This window comes from Phaethon lepturus, unplaced genomic scaffold (genome assembly GCF_000687285.1).
Source record: "Phaethon lepturus isolate BGI_N335 unplaced genomic scaffold, ASM68728v1 scaffold9326, whole genome shotgun sequence".
Lineage (NCBI taxonomy): Eukaryota > Metazoa > Chordata > Aves > Phaethontiformes > Phaethontidae > Phaethon > Phaethon lepturus.
The window spans coordinates 7,058-34,050 of record NW_010544121.1 but is presented as its reverse complement, the minus strand read 5'-3'; the positions used below and the strand labels follow the sequence as shown (position 1 = coordinate 34,050).

At 38.4% G+C, this 26,993-nt stretch overlaps 1 protein-coding gene across 2 annotated transcripts in view; it reads right to left on the bottom strand.

The window, feature by feature from the left end:
- PPM1B (protein phosphatase, Mg2+/Mn2+ dependent, 1B) overlaps positions 1-7,644 on the bottom strand; it is a 36,226-nt gene extending 28,582 nt beyond the window's left edge. The window contains exon 1 of one of the 2 annotated variants that reach the window (XM_010288571.1): positions 7,496-7,644. The gene's annotated coding sequence lies outside the window, so the exon portion shown is untranslated. Of the gene's footprint in view, positions 1-2,120; positions 2,185-7,495 lie in introns of those variants that run through there. The other variant, XM_010288570.1, reaches the window with a different exon arrangement.
- Positions 7,645-26,993: the final 19,349 nt, after the last annotated feature.

Genomic DNA, 26,993 nt, shown 5'->3' with positions numbered 1-26,993 from the left:
GGTTTTCAGTGATAATGATGCACAAAGAAGACTTAAAATGGATGAACACCTGTTCTCTTAAAAACTTCATTTTTAACAGTAACAACTTTAAGCATTTTAAAAATACTAGGAAGTTACAGAAAATACCAAGCAAATGACATGACATACAGGTGAGTACAGTATATTCCTAGCACATGTTATGCACAAATGTAATCTGAACTTCTCATCTACAATGCCAACACACAGAACTATCTCTAGGAGGAAACTCAGCTGTGTATTTACCTATGTATAAGTTAAGTCAGAGACATTTTAATGAAATCTGTAGTATCATACCAAACTTCACATTATCAAAGCAGCTTTAAAAAAAAAACCAATAAACCCACCAAAAAACCCCAAACAAAACACAACACAACAAAATGCTACTTGTTTTCTCCAAAGTGAAAGGTTACAAAAAGAAAACTGTTCCACTGGAAAAACAGTACACTGGTGTTCACATCTAGTTTTGTCCCCAGGCTAGATCAGTAAGCAGACTTGAGCACCTGAACTGGGACTCAGCCAAACTGACCTGCAAAAATCCTACAGAAGGCCAAGCCTATCATAAGTCTAACCTGGTGTTTCCATATCTTATTTTAAGCACACTAGACTAGATACAAGTCAGTCTTGACATAAGCACCTAGATAACATTTAAGTTAGGTCAGAATTCACAAGTTACAGAATCATTGATTCATGTTGGAAGACACCTCTAGAGCTTATCTAGTTCAAACCCCTATTCAAAGTTCAATCAATATCATGTCAAACACCAAAGACTGCTCAGGCCGTTCTGATCCTCATCAAGTTCTGAACATCTCCAAGGATGGAGATCCTATAGCCTCTGAGCACCCACTTCATGTCTGACAATGTTCATAATGAAAACAGAACTCCCATCAGTGCAACTTGTGTCCTTTGAGTCTTTCATTACGCATCTCGAAGAAGAGCGTAGCTCTACCTTCGCTATACCCTCCCATTACATAGTTGGAAGACAGCAACTGGATCCACCTCTTGGCTTGAGAAAACCATCGAGTTTGCTTCTGGTGAAAATATTTACCCCACATAAGATTATTAGCTGAAACTTTCAAAATCTGCAAGACCATGTCTATTGTAGTTCCCCAAACTTTCTTGGAAATGGAGAAGGCTTTACTTCTCATCCATACACCACAGACTATTCTCTAAAACAGTATATAATCTTCAGATGAAGAATGTAAACCTAGGATTCCTTTCTTCCAGTAGTCTTCCCAACTCTGGGAAAAGAATAAGAATAATTAAAATCACCTGGTAAGTGACAATAATCACCAAGGCTCAAAGGTTTTTGGAAAGCCTTGAAAGAAAGAAAATACTGGCCTTTCCCCCCTCTCTGGCAATCGATGAAACTGAATCTGAGCAATATGCCACCAGAGCAGCAGCTCTAGCTACCGCTCTACTGTACGCTCTCCACCTCTAGTTTTCAATCAATAGCTAAGCAATTTCCAAGAGAGTTCAGGGCTGTGAGTCTCTAATAAAAGCTGACATCCCCTTTCCCAGGGCAAAAACCTAACCCCAAGGCTTACATCTCTCAAGTCCTAACATATATTCTTCTCTATTGTTTCCTACCTGATACAAAACCTATGTGAGGTCCTTATCTCATATGCAGGGAACATAAGCAATAATGCAGGCTCAGGAAACCAAAGACATCCACTCTTTTGAGGTAGGGAAGTATGAAGACAAAAATGACATGCAAGAAAAATTAATGAGAAGTATCCTTTTCCCCACAACTATACAGTGAGGACTTTGGTGGTAGATCAGCCATAGAGTAAAAGGTCTTAATCAGGTCTGTGCTTATGTTTGAATTTCTCCGTTTAAGAGAAAAACAGTCACACCCACTGATTTTCTCCCAAGATCTACTTATAAAATGGAAAATGGTTCTTGCTCAGTTACAGATATCCATGATTTTTTACATCATCATGAAGGGGAAATAGGCAGAAATATTTACTTGCTGGTTGTCATGAAGATGGCCAAAATATAATTAAATTATCAAAAAAGCCGTAATCAAAGTTTTTGTTGATGCTATAAAATAGTTTTCAGATCACATGTCAGTTTCAAAGAGAACATCAGAACTAGACTAGTACCTTGATGGCCAACAGTTCCAAAGGCAGTAACGTATTTTTTCACATAATGAGAATGGTCCAACATCAATCTTTTGGCCTTAGGTCATAAAAGCGTACATGTAAAATGTCTCTTCCTCAGAAGGATTCACTCAACAGGCCAGTCATTTTTAATAAGTCAATGCTGTGGAAAAGAAACAGTGCCAGAGTTTCCTGTTACAAAACACATGTGCTCCTACTATAAAAAGACTGATGTTTCAACAGAGAAAATGCTGCACTAGATATTAAAGATGTGAGTGATGAATAAATAATCAAAATATCTGCAACAATTTCAAAGCCTTTTGAAAGCGCAGGAAGAAATAACTTTTCTGGTTTAAGTAAACAATTCAAAAGTTATCCTTAGTCAAAAGTTCCTCTGTCTCCGCCTCCATTTTACACTCTCTCTAGTGTGTATTATGTGCATACAAACACTCCACACGTGTCTACACACACCATATTTTGACATTCATAAAGACTCCCTGTACCCTTCAATTACATAAGAAATAGAGTGACAGAATATTGTAAGTAATCTTTTACTAATCTTGTGCTTGCTTACAATAAACTATCACTTATAGTATACTATCATTATACTATCACCATAGTTACATTATACTATATGTATACTAAGTACAAGTTCATTTGATGAGTGAAACCAGGTTTAAAGATCTTTATTTTTTGATCCCAGAAAACTTGGGATTACTTTTGACTTACTGACCTTAAAAATGCTGGCACTACGTAAATTGACATTAGACAAATAGTTATTGAATTTTTCAGCAAGAGCTCTGCTTGAAGCTACTTTACATAGCGCCTTGACAAGTACTGGCAGAGTCAAACAGCAATTATTGGAATCTAAGAATGAGATCTGAATATTTTACTTTCACTTAAATATTAACTACGTAAAAGGACAGTGACTATCTATCATGCCCACTCACTATGGGGTTTATCGGTTTTGAGTTTTGGGGTTTTTGGTTTTGTTTTGTTTTTTTGGAGGGGTGGGGTGGTGGTGTTTTTGTTTCCCCCAAATAATCTGCAGCCATGAGAGTCACTATCAGGAAGGATCGCAGCTGACCAAAAGATAGTGACACAAAGAAATTAAGTATAAACAAATCTTTAATATAGAGCCTACCATCAAACACTTCTCCTGCCACTTTTCCTGCCAAGATGACATGAAAGAAGCCCAATAGGCTTTTAAACCAGGAATTTCAAAATTTTTGCAAGTTATTCCCACCACCAGATACAATACATGCCTAGGAGCTACATAGCTATAAACTTGGAAATTAGTTTCTGCCTCTATTGTTACAACAGTTGGGGAAAAAGAAACAATAATAAAAACAAAACACACAGCAGCCCCCCAGCACACTACTTTTAAACCAGCAAGCTAAAAAGGAAATGAATATTTGAGAATGTGCTTCAGCTACTTTGAACTGGTCGGGAAGTACAAAACAATCATAGGCGTAATTTAACACTGTGGATTCACATCCATTTTCAGTGTCAGTAGCAATACCTGAAAACATTATCACTTCTGTTCTGCCTCAGCTACTCACCACTATGTTGTGCCAGCAATTTCTTTTCTTTCTTTCAGAACTGCTGGCTGAGACGTTTTTGCCCTTACTCTTCAAACTGTTTCACTGAAGAGGTGCAAAGTTACCTTTAGTATTTTGAAACTTTGACTTTGCGTGCAGTGGGTTTAGAAGCCAGCAGCTTAGACAGCAGATCCAAGGGGGCAGTAACCTTCAACAGGGAAGACAGTGGGAAAAAATAGAAAGGAGCACCAGGAGCTATAACCTTTTTAGCTATGCTGCTAACACCAGAAAAACATATATGCTCATGGTCTTTTTAGAGGTTCATTTCATATTCTGCTTTCTTGTACCTTATTAAAACATGGATGAAGCTAGGTAACTGCAGATCTTCACCTTATATGGTGTGCTGGTTTTGTGTGGGATAAAGTTAATTTTCTTCACAGCATCTAGTATGGGGCTATGTTTTGGATTTGTGCCGAAAACAGTGTTGATAACATAGGGATGGTTCAGTTATTGCTGAGCAGTGCTTACACAGAGCCAAGGCCTTTTCTCCTTCTCATACCATCCCACCAGCGAGTAGGCTGAGGGTGCACAAGAAGTTCGGACAGGACACAGTTGGGACAGCTGACCCCAACTGACCAAACAGATATTCCACACCACATGACATCATGCTCAGCATAGAAAGCTGAGGGAAGAAGGAGAAAGGGGGGGATGTTCAGAGTTACAGTATTTATCTTTCCAAGTAACTGTTACACGTGATGGAGCCCTGCTCTCCTGGAGATGGCTGAACACCTGCCTACCAGTGGGAAGTAGTGAATGAATTCCTTCATTTGCTTTGTTTGTGTGCGCACTTTTGCTTTACCTATTCAACTGTTTCTATCTCAACCCACGAGTTTCCTCACTTTCATTCTTCCAATTCTCTCCCCATCCCTGCGGGGGGAGTGAGCAAGCGTCTGCGTGGTGCTTAGTTGCCAGCTGGGGTTAAACCATGACATATGGCAACCGTCTGGCTCTCATGGACAAGCTGCACACTTCGTGCTGTGGCTTCTTATTTCTCTGGAATACAGTTTGGTAGGTGCAAAGTTAGAGAGCCTACCTCAGATATTCAAGACAACTTGAAAGTGGACCCTGAATCTAGCTTTGTAATCACAGCATGTAGTCCAAAACCATCAGTGCCCAGGTTGGTGCATTTTTACAGTCACCAAGCCTTCATCATGCAGCTTTACCTGCACATAAGTTGCAGAAGTCAACTTCACAGTTTTGTGGCCAAATGAAAGCTTAAAAAAAAAATAAGGCCTTTTCTTCCTCGTTAGCTAAACATAATTCTGTGCTTGCCAGTGTGACTTTGACAGCAAGCAGCCCTTAGTTCCCTTTGGCACCACAGCTAGGGACATACTGAGGAGGAGGAATGCAGTGTCATTCTCAGTAAGACACACACTACTGTAGTCAATCTCTTCATTAGTTTCACTTGTCTTAGTCTTCCAGGTAACAACGTCAGGTTTTCTTTACCAAGATTTCTTCCAAACACTATGAAGTCTGGAAAATTCAATCCCCTTTGTTATCTGCAAACAGTTTATCCAAGTTACAGATTAACCATATAAAAAGTGGTACGCAAGATACATAAATACCCAGGCTGGTTCACTAAGGACAACAACGTTGAGCTCAGACAGTGCAAAGCAAACAGACTATTGCTTCTAGCACCTCCACAGGAGCAGAATGAAGGCTAAAGTCTGTAAGAGCCAACATCACTCTGCATAAGCCAGTATTCACGCTCTCGTGCCATTTTCTTGAAGTAGGAGTTTGGTACACTGGCACCTGAGTGAAATGGGCCTACTTGGTTAAACCAGGTATTACCTGTTCTGTCTTATTAATCCTGAAGTAACATTTCATCCTTAACTCAAACTCTGCAATGAGGTGTGGCTTTATTATAACACCCAGAAGACAGCACTGTGCTCTTGTTTATCCTTACTGACCATACTATGACAAGATTTATACCCCATGATATTAACTGAAATTCCTTTTGTTTGCCTGTATCCAACAAGGATGTTTGCACTTTTTTAGTGGGATATTCAAAACACATGCACATGTGGCACTTGGATACTACAAAGCAATGATTCTTCCCTAATGAAGTTTATAGTTATTTCTATGCAGAAGCATTATTTTTCTTCTCTAAATTCAACAACAGACCAACTATTTTGAATTAAATTTAGTTTGTTCCTTTTCAGTCAATCTAACCACCAGCACCCAGGTTTTTATTAGAAGAAATAGCACCCAAGATTTTGAAGAAAGGAACCAATGTTTAACTAATACCCAATTGGTATTAAAATGGAATCTTTTTTTTACTCATTAGCATGAAGCAGTATGTCACTAAAAATCAGTTCTCCCTTATTCTAAATTTAGGCATCTAAGACAACTTCTTACCATCTTCAATGTTTGTTTACCAAAAGCTTCAGACACATTTTTGTGAGAATATGGCAGCAATGAATCACCAATTCATATCATCAATAAATTGTTCCTAAACAGGTCTGAAAGACCAGAATGGGTATTCTGAAGCAGGTCTGCAGAACCACAGTAAAACACTAAACCATTAATTTACATAATTGAGGGGTGACTTGTTGATTCACACAGAAATCTGAGTAAGTCAGACACAAGGGTTGGGATAGATGAGTGCTAGAGGTCCATGCCAACATAAATTGATCTATGGCTTGCACAGTATACCAAGAGTTGTGCCTTTTTTCAGCCTGTTACATCACTGCAAATTAAGTAAAAACATTCAATCAAGATGACAGTAACAAAAAAACCCACCACAAAACAAAACATTTGAACCCTTCTTTCATTGTAGCAGCAGAACAATTAATGCCACCTCTTTGGCACAAACGTGACACTGACCTATGCACCATCTAACTTCAGAGTAAGACATTAGACCACTTGATACCAACAGTTCAGACTCCTGTCCTGCCACTATTGACAAGTACAGCCTAAAGGCAAGCAACTCTTCTTGTCAAAGATACCAAAACATGAAAGTCAAGACTGAAAAGTCTTAACTTGATCATAATTCTGCAGATTCAGCATATGCAATAAAGCTATTTCATAGGCAGTCTTCAAAGCATATCCTCTCCATTTAGAAATGGAAGTAAATTATTTGGAAATATACAAACCAAAATACAGAACCTATGACAGGTACTTGTGGTGGTGTGGTTTGTTTTTTAATTAATCTCCATCATTGTCAGATACAATTATGATAGAAAGCCAGCAGCCAAAACACATTCACTGACCTGGAAGAAGACATCAACCTTTGTCCTTGAAAAGGTGATTCAAGAGTTGAAGCTACAGTGGACTTATAATAAAAATTTTGAGATTTTCTGTAACTGATTAAAAAAAGGTAACTTAAGTAGTACTGCTGTTATTAGTGCATTTAAGGGGAAAAAAGCCACACACCGATAGTAAGATGATCTCAACGCACACCAGTGCCAGTGGCATGGCATCACTTCTACTGGCTGACACTGTACAGCCTGCATTTTGTGCGAGAAAACACCTTCCTCAAAATTTAGGTCAGCATACATTTAGGTGTTGAAAAATTACTTTTTTTTCCAATCTATTACCAGTGCTTTGTAGTATAGCAGAGAAAAGCTATACTTTGAGTTATATTTCCTCCCTATTAAAAATGAGATTAAGTAAAATTCAAATGCATTTAAAGAAGAAAAAACACATCCTTTTATCCAATCTGTTTTGAAATTTCTTTTAAATTCTTGGTCAATTATAAACAGCAAATTAAAACACAGTCAGAGTAAAAACAATTATACCATCCCATAAATTTCCAGTGGCAGAATTTGTTCTTACCTGTAATTGCAACCTTGTCAAGGTTGTAGTTCAGTGCTGAAAGAATTAGTTTACATTCCTGCGGCCAAGAAGCATGTAACAGAATGACTTGCAAAACCTTGAGATAACAGTACAGGACACAACATCTGCTTTATTTTGGTATTTCCTAGAAAGAAAGAAAGTAGTAGTTAGCTACTCCAGATGGTTTACAACAGATTTGTACATGAATTTTTTCATGAATACAACTTTTTCCTAAATAGCAGTGCTTGAACTAAAGCTATACCTGGATGTCAAAAGACCTTTCAGTACACTCTCTAAACACCATGTTAAAGATTCATGAACAAATTCATAATTTGTTATGAATTAAAGATTCATAACAAAGAAACAGATTCCCCCCCCCATATTTCCTTCACCAGCACAGACCAGCACTTAAAGTCATCTAGCCTATTACTCAGTATTCAAGTCCCTAAATTCAGTAACAGAAGGAATAGCTTTTGCATGCCTACTAGAGTAACAGTGCTATTTGCTTGATTTTATTCACCTGCTGAAGTGACAGGATACACTCCTTGGGTGTTTGACAAGATTTAAACCCACCAAGTGCAGCATGTATAATTTGTAAACTCTTTATTCTGCTTGCTTAGATGCAATGAGATGCACATGAGTTTAAAAGAAAAGCAATAAGCTTCAGCTGGAAAAGTATAATACTAAGAATAATTACTTCTCTTTAGAAGTAGTTTCTTAAAATTAACCATAAATTCAGCTTGAAATGTAAAAGTAGCAGATAACTAACAATTCAGATGTGTGTATCTACAAAAGCATCCAGGCATCTACCCATTGTTGTTTTTGAACAGGATGCAAATGCCCAAATTCCTTCATGGACCAGGGACTACATATTTAATCTTATAAACCACTGCATCTTACAAAAGTTACCATGACAGAACACTGGTAGAAGGAACTATCACATGAAGAATTCTGGGTAACAGCCAGCTTTCTCTGGGTCATGAGGGAAATAAAAGCCTTATTGTAACACTGATGATTTTAAACTGATTACAGCACTCGGATGAGCTGAATGAGTGATAAGGGGGACATACTGCAGACCTTGACTTTAAGCCCACTAATCAAAGAATGGAGCTATGACAACATTTCATTACAGCCTGCCTCTTCCAAACACTAAATGGTGCTTTTCTACTACCAAAAAGTGTCATAAGCAAGAAATTGCTCAAAAGGAGGAATACTTTGCTACTGTTCAAAAAATTGTAGGGGCTCACCAAGTTCTATGCCTGTAACATTACACTGCTGCAAGCCCTGTATTTTCCCCAACATTCTCTCTTCTCAGGCGCCACAACAGGATGGCTCAAGGAATCAAACTAATCCAGAAAAAGCAAATTATTTTCTGCCACTTGAGCTCTCCAAACCAGCTTACGAAGTGCAGGGTCAGACAAGTGCCAATGCCAGAAATGCAGAACCAGCAGCTGCTGCCAATTCAGATTTAACTCAAGAGTATTGTGAAACTACACCTTAAGCAGCATCCACTAAATCATTAATGAACTCTGAAAGAGTATTTTGAAGGAACTAGACAGCAAGTATCCTAAACCACTGTATTGGACTACATGGCAAAAGCTTTCCCAAAAAAGTTAAAAAGTTTATCAGTAAAAAAATGTTGTTTCCACATCCAAGATCTTCTGGGAAAAAACAAAACACAAATAGCACAGATGCATGAAGTTGGACAAAATAGCTTAATTCCTTCTTAAATACACCAGTGACTACATCGCGAACACAGAATTCATGACCAAACGCAACTCCCTTTGAGCACTGTCTCCCACCTTCAGAAGATCCCCTTAACTATGAGGGTACAGGGTGCTTGCGTGATGAGGTGCTCAACAGCCTCAGTTCCTGAGCACTGGATGCTACTCCAGTAGCATTTATAAGTGGCTGACTCACAAAAGCAGACCGGATGACAAGCATTATGCTTCCCAGAAGCAAGAGGCTTGACCCGTCCCAAATTCTTCTACTCTGCAGAGGATGTGAGAGCATTCATTAGACAAGGGTGACTTTCAGCCCAGAGACAGACAGACTTGCAGTAGAGCAGACTCAGAGGTAGGTACTTTGGGCTAAGAGAATCTTACCCCAGAATATGCTCCTATTCACCCAAATTCTATCTAAACTAATTCTCAGAAGTAAGAAATACAGGTATTTAGTGTCTCAAAACACAAAAGTATCTTAAGATATATATACTCCACCACTGAACAGTACACAAAGAAGGGACATTTACTCCTACTTACTTCTGCACTGTAGTGACTCTTACTTCTCCAAATAAGCTGCACAATTTTTTTTTACATAGGAAAAGACACTTAAATTCATGACACAGCTTTGGGATAACATGCTATTATATCCAGCCCCCAATAATTTGTGTGCAGGAAACGCTCACATACACAAATGAAATGGTTCGATTAAGATTGCTAAGCATAAATTACATTACAAGAATAAAGCTGAATGGTTCCTATGAAAGGCTTAATGAAATTACAAGATGTATTAAGCATTTTATTTGGGGTATGTAAACACTTAATATTTGAGTAGGACTAAGTTCAGTGAAATTGTATAATTTTTGCTACTAAGACACAAGTACTCTATAATAGCATAGTTTTTAATTGAGCACAACTTAAATATTCCTTGGATAATAAAGAATTTGAATTTCACCATGTTTACAGTATTTTCTTCAGAAGGGAAAGACTATGCAGCTAAAGCCATCGTAAAGTAGATCACTGCTAAAGAACTAAACGCAATATTCAATAGCAAGCACATAAAAAAATGCAGTCTAGAGAAATTTGAAGAACCCTACCATGTTATTTTACAGAAGGGTAGGCATCAAATCCTGGTCTTCCTGATTATTAACTCCTATTACCATGATTAACATACTTAATAACCCTGGTGGCAAAGCACTAATGATCCTCAAGCTGAATCCTAACATTTAAAACAAACAAAACCTACTACAACATCCAGTCCTTTCCATGTTTGCAGACTCTGGTCAGAGAAGCACCAGAAAACCACTGATTTTATTCTACTCCACAACCAGCTACAACTCTGACCTTTTATGGATAACCAAATCATTGCTGCTTTAGAATAAGTAAATAAACCAACAAACCCACCCCCTGAACATCAACAGAAAGAACTATAATCTGTCATAATTAACCTTATGACATTACAACACCACCACTGCAGTATCTTCCCCCAGAACTGTAAACTGCTTCACACAGAAGACAGCAAAAGATTTTGCATAAGTAAAAGATACTAGGACAGACAAGGAAAAGAGCCATAGTGTAAGCTTACCCCAGGTTAGGTAGTATACTGCAACCTCCCAACTGCACTCTCCCAACATACAGTAAAGATAAGATAACATGCCTCTCCTAAAAAAGACATTAGATTACCTGATTTTTACAGCAATATAAAAGCACATACCAAGGGAGTGCACTAGTTGTGCTGCAAGTTCACACAGCAGCTTTTCCTTAGTCTACATATATGACAAAGCCCAAACCAAAACAGGAGTCAATTCCTGTGTAATTACTTGAGATACTGTACAACTTTCACCCCAAAGAGAAAGTTGTTCACCCTTTGTAATAAAAGGATAATGAATTCTCTCCCCCCACATTTGCTAAGTGATTCTTGGTTCTATACAAAAACAGTGTGAATCAATCAAGAATGGGCAAAGCCTTGATTTGTGTTTCTGTGGGTGTGGGGTTTTTTTGTTGTTGTTTTTCTCCCCCTCTTCAAATGTGGAAGCCACATTGAAATCTTCATTGTTACAACAGTTCAAGGAAGGAGAATGAACAAAAGTCTGAAACTAAAAAAAACTATGAAGTAATTTAAGTGCTTTATCCTTTCTGAAGCAGCTGATCTAGTATTACTGTTTTGTAAAAAGTGCAATGGTATCTTTCCACTGCATTTTAGAAGTCACACCCAGGGTTTCTTAAGAAGGTAAATGCCTTGAAATAAATTTACTTGGGGCAAAGTTCTTTAGTCCTGCAGTTTGAAGCCTGCAGTTCAAACTTTTATTGCAAGTTAGTAATTGGAACTATTCAAGGCTGATTTTCCAACAGGAACACCCTATTACACAAGTATTTTACACTACTCTAAACGCTTGATAATGCTACGGGCTTATCATTCTAATTAGATCCATACTTTTAAATATAGTCTCACAAATGGTGGACTTAAGCTACAGCATCACAAAGCTGCCTTTTGATACACCTTACAAGTTACCTGTAATTCTCTTTTAGGTAAGCTTTAGTTCAGTAAATTCACATTATGGCTATGTAGATGCCTTGGCAGCAGTGGTAGTTTCAGCAGTATTTGCTCTTAGCAGCTCGTTCCTGTTTCCACACTAATATCTGTTGCTCAGCCACATAGATAGTTATGCTGGTACAAGTGAATGCCTGAAGCAGAGGCTGCTCGTCTAGCTGATGAGTAACTCAAACTCTGTTTAATTATACAAGCAGAAGATGAAGGAATACCAAAAGCCCGCCTTAGAAGAATTCAGAATGCCCAGATGCAATCTATTTTTGCCTACTGGGAAATTGCTGGCAAGCACTTACTCCTCTGTTCTCCTGTAACAGATCAGGGTTACGCTTAGGATAACTCAAGCACAGAAACATGGAATCGTCTCTCAGTCAGTTATGCTGGACAGCTTTTCAACCAACCAGTTTCAGGAATGCTGAAGAAAAAGGCCATCTAGCATGCTTCAGTAAAAACATCCAAGTACAAAACCTTTTCGTTTTCAGTTACCTGGTCTTTAGATGAATTAAGAAAAGAGCATCTTCAAGAGTTAGAATATATTGCATTTATGTGCCAGTGTTCTTTCACAAAAAACTCAACTAAAACCACAAAGAAGGATTGGAAGCAGATGACTTCTACTTTGAACACACACATTTATTGGGGCTGCTAGGACTTTCTGAAGAAGAGCTTACAAAAGTCTCTAACTAGCTTTTATCACGGCCTACATTATGGCTATAGTGTAAATAAAGTTCTAGGTATGCCTTCCACGGCAATCCAGGAGTTGCAGATTGAGGAAGATGTGCTCATATTCTGCACAGGTTTGTGTATCTTTTCTCTTAGGGCAAAGGGCAGAGTTTGCAAACATCCATCTTAAATTCCAGCTCAGACACACCAGAGTGATTTGCATGGGCAACAAGGTCATGTGTACTATTACTGAAGTGCGTACCTTTTGAGCACATTCCTATGGTGTTTCCCCATGAGGTAAATTTATTATCATCCTACTAGCTAGAACACCTACTAGCTAGGTAGCAATAGCTAATGAGTCAGTTTGCAACCATCTGTCCATCTGTTGCCTCTGTGAACATCTGGCCTTCAAATCAATGTTTAAAAAAAATAGTCACTCCAGGTGCATTGCTTAGATTTTGTAAGTATCTGTCTGCTTAAAACAAGCAAAAATCACAGCCCCAGCTCTGGTCAAATATTCTGAGAAAGAATCCACCACACCTGTCATCTGATAACATTACAGGGCACATCTACTCAGATGTCCTCTGGGCCAAAACAGCATGTCCCTAAACTACATCTCACTTCACACAGAAGTGCACTGTCTCATCCACTCTAGCTACTATAGCAGTATTAAAGAGCATCCAGAGTTTGTCATTCCTTTCCCCAGGAAAAAGAGCAAGGTGTTAGTAAACTATGGTGTTACTCAAATTCGGAAGTTATCTTGCAAATAAAAGCTTTCTCTGTTGATTATGCGGTAGAAAGGGCTTAGCACTTTCTTGCTAAGCCTTTCAAGAAAACATCTTAAGGGTAAGACCATAAAGAACTCTTACAGAAGCAGTTGTGAGGAAAATCGGAGAAAGCAACAGATTTCAGATCAGTTAATTCTGTAGCAAGTATGTATTTGGATAATAAACTCCATTGTTACAGACTTCAAAACACTGTAGGATGAAGAGGTTAGAAATCTGACATAATTGTCTACTTTCATTGCTAAGACAGCAAAGGTGACTGAGCTCCAAAACTTCAAGATGCTCGAGCTCTAGGATAGTCAGGAAGTTTGATAGTTTTCAAAGGATTAATATCATTTACGAGTCTCTCGCAGGAAATGCTCACAAAGGGGAAGAATGGATTCTCTGCAAAAGGCTACCTTCACTAACTCTTCTCTGAACAGTGCTCAGTGATTTTTAACTCTGACAGCTAGAGTCCCCAAAAATTAATTTTTATCTGGGTGGAGAGTCTCACCCCAGCATCTAGTGGCTAGCAACACATTTAGAACAAGTCAGCTTTTGAATCGAGTCTTGCTACTACCATTGAAGCCAATTAGAAGTTTTTTATCCTCAATACCACATCTTATATTTCTGCTGCTCCTACAATATGTATTTTTCTGTACAGATCCTTTCTTTAGAGCAAATATCCCACAAAGGATTCTCAAAGGCACAACAGCATCCCATTTTGTCTGTCAGGGGAATTAAGCCATTACAATATATGCATGCCAACTAATGACATTTTTCCCTATCTTACATGTATAATACACACAACCCTAAGTGTGACCACAAATATATCCAAAATTTAGAGGGAATTTAAACTCCACAAAGTAGAGTGAAAAAGGAGAAAAAAAAGATCAAAATTACAGTGTTTTAGTTAGTACCACGTACAGAAAATACAGCAAGAATTCTCTAACATATCTCTTGATATGTTTGACAAGGACAGAAATCAAGTTCTATCAGATTTATAAGGCATACCAAGAGTGGATTTTTATTTCTTTATACATGATACTGGTGATTATGGGAAGGACTTCCCCTCACTCCAAGAAGGTTCTTATTCTTCCCTCATTTTCTAAGGGTAAGTCTTCAGATACAAATGAACTAAAACTGAGCCATCAGAGCAGAAAAAAAAAAACTTGGATATTGCTGATGTTCCTGTGCAGACAATTACAGAAGGCATAAATTCTCTGCCACACTATTTAACCACTCAGATCTATTTGTGGGTTTTTTTAGCCGTGTTACTACTTGCTAGGTTTATACAGAAATTGGTTAAATTAAATGCAAAATAAGGTAGTTCAACACCAAGATAAAATCACCAGCACATTCAAATCAGTAATATAAGAACACCAGTACTACAAGCTCCCAAATATTAACAATCACTACACTATAGGCATTTTAATGTTTACTGCAAAGCACACAGCTCTGAAGAAGATAATTTAAACATCTGTTATGTCAACGAACAGCCTACACAGTCTTCCAAAAGAACTAATTTAAGTAATATAGGAACTGAAGGCTCCAAGTAGGGATTGTTAAAATACATGGTTATTTTTACACCTCAATTACAGTTTTAGAACATTTTTTTTTCTTAGTGTCTTCCATATTAAGAATTTTTTTTCTACCTACTAGCAAAGTTACTTCAGTAACAGTACTTAAGAGAATCAGCACTTAGAAATGCAAAGACATCTTAAAATTAAGAGGGTCTGTTTGCTTAGAAAGTCACTCCCTTATTGCTAACACAGATTTATCACCGTCCTAAATCAACCCAGTTGAACTGATTTGGTTCATTTCAAATAAGATATAATCTCAAAGCATTTTTAAGGCAATTATAAACAAATGCTTAAGAGAAGCAGCTGATCCTCCATAATATGTAATGATACACTCCCATACTGTAACAGGATCAACATACCGGTAATCACATGATACACACTACTCAATCCACTCTATGGTATAGAAAGATAGGTTTCAGATCACAGATGGCTCGTCAGACTATTTCAGACAACACAATAACTTCGCCCTACGCTTTCATAGCATGCTCTATTTTTCCATTAGGCTAGAGAAACTTTTTTGGAAAAAGTATGAAGTCTAATTTAAAAAATTACTATCTCTAGGAACTGCAGAGCGAAGCAAATTTCCATTACCTTTTTTTTTGGCAGCAGGCTCCAGTATCGTTGCCTGGACACATGGAATCTTTTTCAGGTGTCTGCATTGAGGCTATCTGAACTGCTTCACTTGTCATCTAAACAGAGGAGTACTTGGCAAGAAGCAGTCATTTGGCAACTTGAAAGCTTAAATACTCAAAGTTTTGTCTAATTAGTACTGCAACTTCAGTTTCACAGTAAATCACTTTGATTAAAAGTGAGTCAATACAGTTTAAATTCTCTTGATTTGCAATATGTTTCAGTGCTGAAATTTCAGGTATATCTATTGAGTAAAAACTGTTTTAATTTTGCCACCATGCAAGTATCACAATACATGTCGAACTATACCTGCCAAAATTCAAAGGGCAATTATATCAATAAGAATGTTAAAACTATCATGCAAGAAGACTATGCCAGTTTTCAAGAAATCACTATTAGAGAGGGTGCTTAAGGGCATTACAGGCAGTCAATGCAGTAATGATAGGGCTACATAGACTTGACAGCAAAAAGGATTCCAGGAAGCAAGCATATTAATAATTCAACATTCATTTTATGCTACTCATGAGGTCAGACATCAGCTGCAGGCAAATTTGGATAACACAGATTAAGACACCATCTCCAGCTCCACCACAGGTTATCTCTCCTGTACACTGTTGGCTGCAAGACATGCCCTTGCTGGACTGAATGGTGATGGGAACATCTTAGCACAAAGATGCATAAAAAACCCCACATGAATTGTAGCAAGGGGGCAGACACCCTACTCTATCATCCCATTTATAGAGGCAACACATCAAGGTATTTTAAAATTATTTTTTATTATCCAGAGCTTGCATCTCAGTCTTACCAGGTCACTACATGTAAAGCCTAACCTGCATGTCGTCTATACTAGGTTTAACAAACTGCCTGGATTAAACTAGGTATCCATAAAAAAAGTAAATATCAAGGCACACAAAGGAATACTCTTAAGTATTCAGGCTATTGCAGAACAACAACTGAAAGAATGTGATGAATTTAGCAGTTTAAAAAGAAAAGTAGACATTCAGCTTGGGGATTACAGAGATAATTCAGTAAAACCTCCTGTATAAAAACCAGAACCACAGAGTCACAACAAATTAGAAATAAGTACATGAATAGAAGACTGCTGATCTGAGCCTTCAAATAGGTGCTGAATTCAGCACAGTGAGTGCTAATTTCAGCAGGTTTCCACCCCCTCAAAACTGAAGAGCTAGCATTAGACAACCAGCTGCCTACATTAAGTGGTACTTGTACTTTCCAGTCCCCAAAACATCTCCTACATCCTTCTGAATGACTCCATGTGAATGTCTCCACCATCTGTTCTATGGCTGGATATCATGGCTTTGGATTCCCCGTCTTACACAAACTACTGTCTCTGCAAGGGATAGCTATGTGCCTCTCCATTCTTCTTAACCACTTTTTCAGTTCCTCCCTCTGAGTGCCATAAACATGATGCTAGCCCACTCAATAGGACGGTCCATGAACATTCTACCCAAGACTGGTCCCACTGGAGGGAATTCCACTTTTGTCTGCTACAGGTTTTATCCTCCTAGTCCTTATTATACCCTCTACTCTTCCCTGGGGGTAGTGTGGGAACAACACAACAAACATTATTAAACATTTTGTTAAACTGTGCATGGAAGCTGAAGGCAATGGTATCACTCTGCTGAATGATGTTAATGGCTCCTACCACTTCATCAGTACTCTAATTTGCAGCTAGATGACAAATGTAGAGATGCTTGAAGCTATGGCTTTATTAAGAGAGATGCATCTACCATTCCTTCCAAGATGCAGCAAGCCTGCCTCTCTGACTCCCAATTATCTCCTAGTATTTTGAAACTGGCTGGAAATGTCACTCAAGAGCTATAATACTGCATTCACAGAGAAATTACAACAAGCTCAGCACAGGACCTTAAAGTAAATCCAACAGCATTACTAAGACACTGCCAATCTAGTAAGACATTCCATTTTATATCATGCAACTTAGTGTATCAGCTTTAGAAGTAGGAACACCTATGCTACCCAAAAAGACAGCTTTGCATAGTAAACATTAGTCACAAGTAGCAACCTACTTAACTATTTTGAAGAACACAGCCACAGCTAGCTCATATGCCTCTGATCATTAGTGTATTTCCACAGAATTATGCAGAAGCACATAATACTTAATATTCACAATATTCTGCAGGAATAGTATAATATGCAAGGAGGCAAGAACTCAGAAATAGTATCATTTTGCAAGCCTCAACATTCATGCTTTTTGTCACCTGATCATGGACAGTTTTGAAAGTCTTACCTTGCATGTAGTACAAAAATGAAATTTCTTCCACATCTTTGTCCTTCTGATAAAGATTCACCTTAGAGACTCTTCTGTGTATATTAAGGGTGAATAAAAAACAGAAGAGCCTGTGAGTCTGAAAGTAGTAAGATGGAAGAATTGACCAATTTCTCTCCTAGTTCAACACAATATTCAATAAAATTTATAGCTCAAGAACCACTTAATAGCAACTTCTAGACTGGAACTAGTACAATACATGAATCACTGGAAGTGGTCAAGTTATGCAAGAAGCTCGTACTTGTCTAAGGTAATGCAGCAAAAGATCATGTGAATGCCTTCACTTGTTAGAGATGAAATACGAAGTGATTTGAGCTACCCCATTCAACAGCCTCTACTTGCCAAAACACTCCCACTGTCAATATGTACCACCTTCACAGACATCATGGAAGCAAATCCATTTCCAAACCAGGAACATGTATAACCACATGACAGAGAGCAAGCCTGCATACTCATGTGTATGCATCCATGTTTAAGTGTATAGCAAATGGCAAGGTCTGGCACAATAATGCAATCATTTACAAGAAAACATCCAAATCCTGGACTCCAAAGAAAAGAAAGACTAAAAGTTGAGATTCAAACATTGTGAAACACAGAAACCATGACAAAGAAGCCTATTACTAGCCTCTACTGATTTCTTTAAAAGCAAAAGCAGAAACACACCTGACTATTCACCAAAATTATCTTGGTTACAAGAAAGAAACAAAGGTGCTTTTCTCACAAACACACAAGAACTGCAGTCACAGTTAAACCCACCATGCCTAGATGTACCAGTATATAATTTCTGCAGCATGAATCTGATGAAAGCCGTCTCCATTTTGGACATGTCTACATGTAGTACCTAGGATGACAGCTTCTTTTCATAGGCCTGGGCAAAGAGGGAAGTGAACCAATCTCTGAGAAACTGAGATTTTAGTTTAATTTTCTATTGTCTTTCTTCCCCACCCAGTAACTTCTAACAAATGCTCTACAAATTGAATTCTTTCATAACAAGGTTCAGAATAATGGGTGAAGGCAAGTGAGAGAGAAGACACTTATCACTACAAAGTTCTAGAACTTCTTTTTCAACACTGAGAAAGAGTATTTTTCCTTTCTTAAATAAAATGAGCTTACTCAATGAATGTACCTTGCTTATTCCATGCTTACTTAATAGGTAGGTTTCAAGTAACTAATGCTTAACATCAGTAACTAATTATGTTCAACCTATTTTATTTGAGAGCACTAGAAATAAATGCCACTCACACAAGGAATGGAGCTTCCAAATAAAATAAAATGTATTGATTAGTTTGGCTACTTAGGTCCCTGCCATGGGCGATTCTTCATAGAATGATTCAGAGTGGAGAGGACCTAAGAGGACCTAAGAGGTCATCCAATTCAATTTCCTTCTCAAAGCGCAGTCAATGTTGAAGCTTGTCCCAGTTACTTAGGGCTTTGTCCACTCAGGTCTTGAAACAACTCCACAGAGGCTTACAGGTTATCTCCTATAACCCCTTAACAATCACCCTTACAGTAAAAATTTTTCAACATATATGCACCCATTTCAATTTATGGCCACTGTCTCTTGTTTTCCCACTGGGCAGCTCAGTAAAGAGACTGGCTCTATCTTCTTGCTATCCATCCTTGCATATACCAGACAACTGTTATTGGCTCTCTCCTGAGTATCTCTTCTCCAGGGCAAACAAGGCCATGAAAGGCTCTCGGCATCCCCTCACAGGTCACATACTCCAGCTCCCTGACCATCTTGGTAGACTTGCCCTAAGTTTATCAATGTTGTTCTTGTTGGGGGTAGGGAGAACAGGAGCAAAACTGGACACAGTACTACAGATGCAGTCTGGGAACACCTAGAATAAACATTACCTAAAGGGGAATAAAACTGTTTTCATCACTAACCAGGGTAAACTGCTGACTTGTATTTAGCCTACTGTTCACCCAAACCAGGTCCTTCTCAGTAGAGCTACAATCCAACCAGCTTGTAGCACTGCAGAAGTGTTACAGATCCTGGAAGCAGGCCTTGGCTTGTTTAACTTCATAAGATTCTGACAGGCCCACTCCTCTAGCCCAAGTACTTCAGGATGGCTGCCCTGCCTTTGAGCCACCCAGTTCTGTGTCCACCACAAACCTGATGAAGGAGCATTCCACCTCCTCCTCCAGGTCATTGATAAAGACATTAAAAAGAGCAGGTCACAGCAGACCCTTGAGGAGCTCCAGTTCTAAATGCTGTCCAGGCAGAGTACAAACCATCATCCACCCTCTGAGATGACTCTTCAACCTGTTTTCACTTGTCTAGTCATTCTCCCATTCAAACTGTAAACCAGAGTACGCTGTGGGACACTGTAAAAACCCTTGCTAAGGTCAAAGTAGAAAAACATCCACTGCTGTCCCCTCTGAAGACCTAGTCATTTGACAGAAGGCAGTCAGGCTGGTCAAGCATGACTGACCCTTGGGAAAAGCCATGCTGATTATTTCCAGTCACCTTCTTTTAAGGGCCCACAAATGTTTTGCTACAGGTTGATATAAACTACTTATTGATAGTGCTATCCAAGTAAAGCAGTACTTAATGCTTTTATCAAGCAAAATAGAAAGCTTGCTTTATTATATAACATAGCAAGGATGCCTGAAACAGCGATCAGGAACCACCTCTATGCTTCAGCAATTTGCAGAATTCAAATGTTCCAAAGCCTAAATATAAGAACTCTGTGCATAAAATTAATCAGGTCTCAAAGAGAACACAGCCATCAAGCAATTGAGTTTCTGCCTAGTTTTCAAGGTATCTGGCAACAAGACAGTAATAACAGAGGTTGTAAAAGGAAAAACTTTGCATTTATAACTCTACCTAAAATTTACTGTAGAAACTGGTGGCACAGAAAGAGAAGAGAAAGGAGTGGAGAAGAATAGCAAGTGGCCAAGAGAACTTAAAATGTTTCATTATGCACATTAGAAAGAATTTCTGAAATTCAGAGTGCTTACATCTTTTCAGATGGTTTGAATTTCTCCTGGACTGTATTGAAAGAAAATCCACTTTACTAAGACCTCCGAACTTGAACAAATTCAGGAACTTCTGGACACAAAACCAGTCAGTGCCTGACAACTGCAAACTCTAGTCTCTACCAGTGATGAGATTACTCATGTTTCACCCAAAACACTTCAGTCCCCTTGCAATTCCATAAAAAATATGCTTGAAGCAGGGAGTAGGTATGATACCCTAGCTCCACATTAAGCAGCGAACAATGACAACACCACAGCAGATGAGCAGAGGCAGTCCTCTTATCCCCAAAGTAGATTTGCAAACGTGACAAAAAGCACTGAAAAACAGCTTGACTCACTCAGTAACCTTCTGACAAACTCCTTACCATGACCTTTGCTATGTAAAGTTTTCATTTCTGCTGTATTCTCCTGTGCCTAGAGAATAAAGATATTCTTGTCAGCAAGTACTGATATTTAATTAAACTGGAATGACTGCTGTGAAGGGAGTCATATCAACATCTGCAGCAGGCTATGCATTTGGGGAAAATCCAAAAGAAGAGACGTGCATTTTTAATTTAGTTATAATAAAGCTTTTAACGTCAACATTTAGTTGCATGTTCTTTTACTTTAGGATTGCAACATGGCTGGTGACACTGCTAACACTGTCAGTTATGTGACTTCCAATATCGTCTTCTCTTCATCAGCAGTAACATTCCAAGTGAATTTAGGACTTCCACATGCAAGACAGGTCATCAGGTATCCAAATCATTTGTTTTAAGAACCAATGTTAATAACTACACCTTAAAAGAACCTCCTTTGAAACATCTCAGGGTGCAATCTTAGAAGAAGTTAGGCTAAGCTAAACTGATAACTGCTGTAAGCCCACCTCCTGCCATGTGTACCTTCTACTCCAACTTTTGCATCAGTGGTTACTCTCGTATCCTCATGTAGCAAGCTGATTCAAGAAGCTAAACTAGCAGAAAATTAACCTCAGCAATAGATACCCAACGTGCACACATCACATAACTCTCTCACCATGAGATGAGACACAGCCAAGTATCAGCATGAGGAGGAAGAGGAGCACACGGTCAAAGGCAGAAGACTGCAGAAATACAGCACCACTAACATACGTAGGTAATTATACAAGAACCTCTTCCTTAATGAAACAGTCAAGATTATTTCCAGAAGCAAATGCCTTTGTGCACACAGAGGCCTAACAAGAACTCTTTCCTGTACTGAATCAATATTGAAAAGTGGTGAAAAAACAAACAATTCTAAGGACCTTTAACTAAAAAGAGGAATACCAGATGCTCACCAGCTAGACAGCACATAGCAGAAAGCTGTATGGGCAGACCGAACGAATTCCCCATAACGAAGAGACAAAAAAAGCTATATTGTGTACATTAAGTGAGCCAGCTTCCAAGATGTTACATCCATTGTTCTTAAACAGCTGCAAAGAAACAACAACAGTGCCTGGCTGACAAAGGAATCAGATGTATCTAGTGCCCAGCACTCTCACTGAGGTAGCATAAGATTTAATGACTAGAAACCAACACAGAAGAAATTCAGAATTAAAAACTCAGCATCAACTGAATTACATGCCAGCTACTTCTTTAACCATGGTGGGTTTACCTTTGTCCTGTCTCTACGGTTTTGTGGGCACTACCCTTTGGCAGTTGAACCAAACAAGCTTTATTGCCTTTCCCTCTTAATGGAAAAATTGTTCTGAGCTACATCAGCCCATTCTAATTTTCCTTTCCTCCCTGAAAATGGCAGTTTAGTCCAAGAACATCCTTCCAGATGCCCAAAGACCTTCTAGGAATCTTTTGCTTCCTCAGCAACAGTGATGTGTGTCTACCAATTCCATGACACCTTAAATCCATATTAAGAACAGATCATGCCATGCATTAAGTTTTCCTCTATCTGCAGGACTTCTTACCGCTCAGGGTGAAAAAAAAACCCAAACTTTTACACAGTTCAGGAAAAAGCACTATAGACAAAAGCTTCTCCCATTCCCCTGATTCTTCTCAAGAAGGGACCTAACAGGAGAAAATGAGCTCAAAGAAGCGACACATCAACAAAAATAAGGAGAATGAAGACTGAAGCTCCTCTCCATCTCGCCCAGCAACACATATGTCAGTGGTCAACTTAGACTTGTTGGTTTTTACCCATGCCAGTATCAAGGACTCATTATACCCCTGAAAGGCAAATCATTCCAGTAGGCTAGTGGTAATAAAAGGTTGCATATCTGCTGATAAAAATCTTTCACATGATTAACAGACGAATGAACAGAAAACAGAACCCTGTGATAAGAGAATAAAGACTAATACTCCTCGATGAATAGTGTGCTCTGCCTACTCAAATATTCTCTGGATTAGCTTAAATTCTCAGTGAATTTATTACTTCAGTTCTTTAGAAAGCATTGTAGTTTTCTTCCTCACTGAGAACGCTGCTTTTCATTTCCTCTCCTGCCTCATTTCAGCTTCTCTCCTGCAGTAACAGCATCAGACTTTGACCCGAGGAAAGGAGACAATAAACACTAAGTAGAAAGAATCAAACAGTTCTGAAATTGGAACAAAACAAATCGTGCAAAAGAAAGTTTGCTCACAGGTAGTCCAGGTTCACAGATTTTTTTTTTTTTGTACTAGTGATAGCTGAAGGTGATTACTAAAAAGAAGATAAATAGCAGAAAAGGATGATGAAGATTCCAACACAGTGTTCTAGGACCACTACTTCAGAAAGGCTTCAAGCACAAATCTGACAACTCGTGACAGATCTGAGCTGTCATGTTCGCTTTTTATGCAGGAGCTTCTGTTTTAATCAGTGCTTCAAACAAACAAAATCTATGGAGGAAGGGACAATATGGAGAGACATATTAATAAGTTTTCCACATTAGCTTCTTATTCTTTGGGAAACTGGCAACATAAACAGGTTTAAAGTCTGAACAAAACCTAAAGACATCTTTCAAAAAAAAAAAAATTAGTTACTTCAGTTATGGAATTGCTACCCCAAGTTTTTGTTTATACAAAACACATTTGAATGTGTTAGTTTAAGAACCAACAAAACAACAGTGAAAAAAGATCACTTCAAGTAGTAACTGACTATTAATTTTCCTAGATGGAGCCCTACTTTCCCTCTGTACAGATTCAGAAATATGGAAAACTTAGATTGAAAATAGCATGGTCATTAAATAGATCTAAGGACATACAGTATTTTTCAAGGAAATATTTTCCAAATATAAATTCATAAATGGTTTTTAAAAAAATATTTCAAAGTACTTTCTCCAGTGACATTTTTCTAACCATGTTAAATTATATTCCCTGCCACTGGCAACAGCAGCACACAAGCTCATTTCAAGAATTCCGAATTATACTGGAATTTTATTTCTTCCCCTCTGACTAAGTCAAGTCCCATTTCACTTCATGTTAAAAAAACAATCATCAAAAATTATTTTGACAGTCTGTAACCTTACCCCTTCCCTCCAAAAGTTGACAGCATTCTTTCTTTCTTTGAATTAAAACAATACTGCAACAATAGTCAAAACCGCACAGTAAGCTGTTATGGTTAACAACAGCTACTATTTTGAGTTCACTAAAAATTTTAGAGAAGTTCTTCTCTTGCCTAGAATTGCTTGTGTTTGGTGCATTCTAGTTAAGAAAGTGAGAAGTCATCCTATTGGATTTAATGTTACAAACTAGGTATCTTAACCTCCATCACTCTTACACTCAAATATAGTTAAAAAAACATGGAAGCATAGACATGGTTCAGCATAAGCAAACCAAAGGGGAAACTGAAGCGAAATAAATTCTATTGTTTACTATGATATCAAAGTAGGATACGAACCACCAACATCACTATGGCAGAGTCCTAACAATGCTTTCTTCCACATCACACACAAGCCTAATTGTTATTTCAATTTTACAACACAAGAAAACGTTAAACTATAGCTTTTACCATTTATAAACAACAGATGAGCTCTCAAGGCCTACCTGCCGAGGAGTCTGCACAGCTATTTGACTCTAGCGAACACTGTGAAACGTTCTCTTTCCAACATCATCCACAGAAGTGATAGGCTTGTCTTTCCCTTGATCCCACAAGTGACTATTAAAAGAGAGAGTCACCTTAAACTGCTTCCAGTTTCTTTACAACGTAGAAGAGATGCACAGAATCTAAAGGAGGGTGGCTGGAAAACCTCCCAGAAAGCAAGCAATTGATATTATTAAAGCATCTTTTAAATGACTGAATGCCTACGAACTTCTAGGTTATCTTTTACACAGCAGTTCCAGTTGCAGTGTACTTAACAGTGGGTTTACAGAACAGGTTTCACATACCCCCTTTGCTATAGATGTAGCTATTGTTTTCACAAGATTCTTTTCATATTGCTTGTGTATAAAAGTCCTTCGATTTGAAGTTTTATGCACAACCTTCCACTAGTTTAGAAAAAGTGCTCCTCAGAGTGACATAATAAGCTACAAGCTAGACTTTGGATGATTCCAATAAATTCATGAACCAGCCTAAGCAACCAGTAAGGAAAAGTGCAGGAAAAACATCTGAAAGAAAAAGAAAGGAAAACAAAATATAGCTGAAATACATCTCCCGGAAAAGTGGTAAACATGACAAGCTAGCAAACGGATAAATATCACATCTGAGGAGTCAGTTTGATACACCTATAGGTAGCAGTCCCACAATTACTGGATAATACTCACTAAAGATGCCTGTAAACCCTACCTGTAATTAGACATTGTTAATAACCTCCACAGAGGACTCACTTCAGTTTTTACTGATGACATCCAAAGTGAGACACTCATGAGTCTTTGCAGACTGGATTGTGCACTAGGGCTCTATTGAGATAGATGGAGCTTCTTTGCCTTTTAAGAGGTAGGCCTGATCACTACCCTAGGCGAGTCAATGGACTACTTCTGTAGGTCTGGATTCAAGTTGTACAACAGCTGAAATAAGATGTTTGTCTTGAATACCCACACTAAAGAAGAGTACCCTTTTCTTGAAAAATCATCTGTAAATAGTTCTTCTCAAATGCCCCACAGAGAATCAAACTTAATGTTAGACAGGAGAAACTAGTGTCTGCAACTAGTACCACACCTGAAGTGAGGTCTTGTGCACAAACTGGTATGCAGAATACCTTTTAACCTGGATAAGATTTTGCTGTTACAATCTAGAACAAATAAGACAAGTATTTTACTACTACACTAGGGAAATGGATAGCAGGAGCAGAAATGAGACAGAAAGAAACTGAGTAACATCTGTGCTAAATTCACCTTTCATACCTTTACAGAAGCTCTCTGAAGTCAGTGCTCTGAGAATAGGCCCACTGGAAATAGAAGCAAAAGGAACAATTTCTTTAGCTTTATACACTGAAGACAGAACTCTCAGAACTCAGCCTGCAGTACCGCATAGCTTCGATACAGTACTTCTCATCTGAAGAATTTCAAAGCACATAGAGTTTCAGCAGCTTTTCAGTGTCACAAGGGTGATCACAAACACAAGTCCCTGTCCCCTCCAATTCTTAATCCCCCACCCTCAAAATCCAGTCTAGCTGTACTCCAGAGGCTTCAATACATCATTCGTTTTTAAAACCTTCATTCGCTTCTCACCTAGAATCATGGTCCAAAACTACCATTTGTAGTACTGGTGTCTATTACAAAAGGCTACAATATACATCAAAGGTAACTTTAGATCTGCCTATATTTATTTGGATGTGGTTTAGTAAGCATGTTGCATACTCTCAAGAATTTTTTCTATCCCATGGTGAAGAGATTTTTAGCATCCCTTAAGAAGCTGCCATTAAGAACACAGTTTCCTACTTCTAGATATGTTGCCTGAAATTTTAGGGGGGGGAATAGCTTTAACTCTTCTGGAAGAAATTTAAAATAGTGGTAAGTACAACAAGGCAGTAAAACAAGAGATAGCATTAGTGGAAAGTAAATAAAACACAACCTTAGGAAGCCAAGCTACATCAAGTTGTTCCCCCCGCAAGTTTTATTGAAACTGACCACAATTCAGAAGTTAACACAAGAGCAAATACTTCAGAGATAACCAGGTCCTATGAGTTTTGTGGAAATAAACAGATCAAGGAGGGACACCCAAACTAGTGCCCCTTGAAGACAAGGGCAGCAGGAGCTCAGCTATGTTACCAAAAACAGCTTCCCATACAGGGCAGCAGGACAGATAGCGTCCCAAACACATGAAAATACTTTCAGAGCTTACAATACAGTGTATCCAGAAAAATCCAACCACAAGACACAAAGCCACAGGAAGTCAGGCTCATAACCTGTTGCTCACACAGCTAGTTTCATTCTCGA